Raw genomic sequence first — 1,044 nt, 5'->3', positions numbered from 1 at the left:
TTCTTATTTTAATTAACTAATTGATGTATGTTCAAAAAAAATATGTGTTTCTACTGAAATCAACGCGTTCTTTCATAAAAAAAAAACGGTGCTTTCATACATTTATGATTGAATACGAGAAGGGTACAAGCTTATTTATGAAACGGAATCCACGGTAATTAATTGTAATTGGTACAAGGATTAAAGATGGTAAGAATTTCGTAATTTCTTAAATCGGTATGAAAAGAATGAAAGAAAAAACGTTTGGTGTGATAATAATTAGAGATTAAACAAATATAGATAAAATTTTTGCTTGGTAATATTAAGTGTATTGTTTTATAAATAAATAAATAATTGTTAAATGTGGTAATAATTAAATAAACTAAGTATTTAAATTGGTAATTTCTATTAATTAAGTTAAAATGCAGACGCGACGTCGCTCCACCAGTTTTTTGCCTTTTGAAGCAGTGGAAATTTCCGTTCGGCTTTTGAGTCTCTGACTCATTTAAGGTCGTTTGAAGGTCGCGCGCCGTCTCTCCTATCGATTGCGGAGGTAACGCCAATACATCGCTACGCCTCAAAGCTCACGCTATTCGTACGAACCGACTCGGCTCCACCCAAAGGAACGCCTCGCTCCTGCCGTCCGCAAGCCGCAATTCGTTCGTTTCTCCAGCCAAAACGCACCACTCGCACAGCCTCAACCAATCATCGCATCGCAAAACTAATTGCATATTTGGAATCTACACTAAAAGGACATTAAACTGTCAAAGTTTCATCGAGATCGGATTAGGATTAGTCGAATTACGGGAAAAGTTGTAAATGCGACGAATCGATTGTTCCGTAAATCCGAAATCGTAACGTAATTTTTATATTTTTTTCGTATAAATCGTTTAATTATTGGAATTTATTATTAATTAACTATAGTTAATTAAATAAATGTTTCTTTAAGTTTTCTTTAACCCAATTTTGTAAAATTTCATAATTTTTCTAAAAAATTCTAAAATAATTTAGATTTTATTAAATAATAAATACAAACATAAAAATGTTTTGATTCAAAAAATTTAT

Source organism: Nicrophorus vespilloides, unplaced genomic scaffold, assembly GCF_001412225.1.
Source record: "Nicrophorus vespilloides isolate i.1.1-1 unplaced genomic scaffold, Nicve_v1.0, whole genome shotgun sequence".
Classification (NCBI taxonomy): domain Eukaryota; kingdom Metazoa; phylum Arthropoda; class Insecta; order Coleoptera; family Silphidae; genus Nicrophorus; species Nicrophorus vespilloides.
This window is presented reverse-complemented; position numbering follows the sequence as displayed.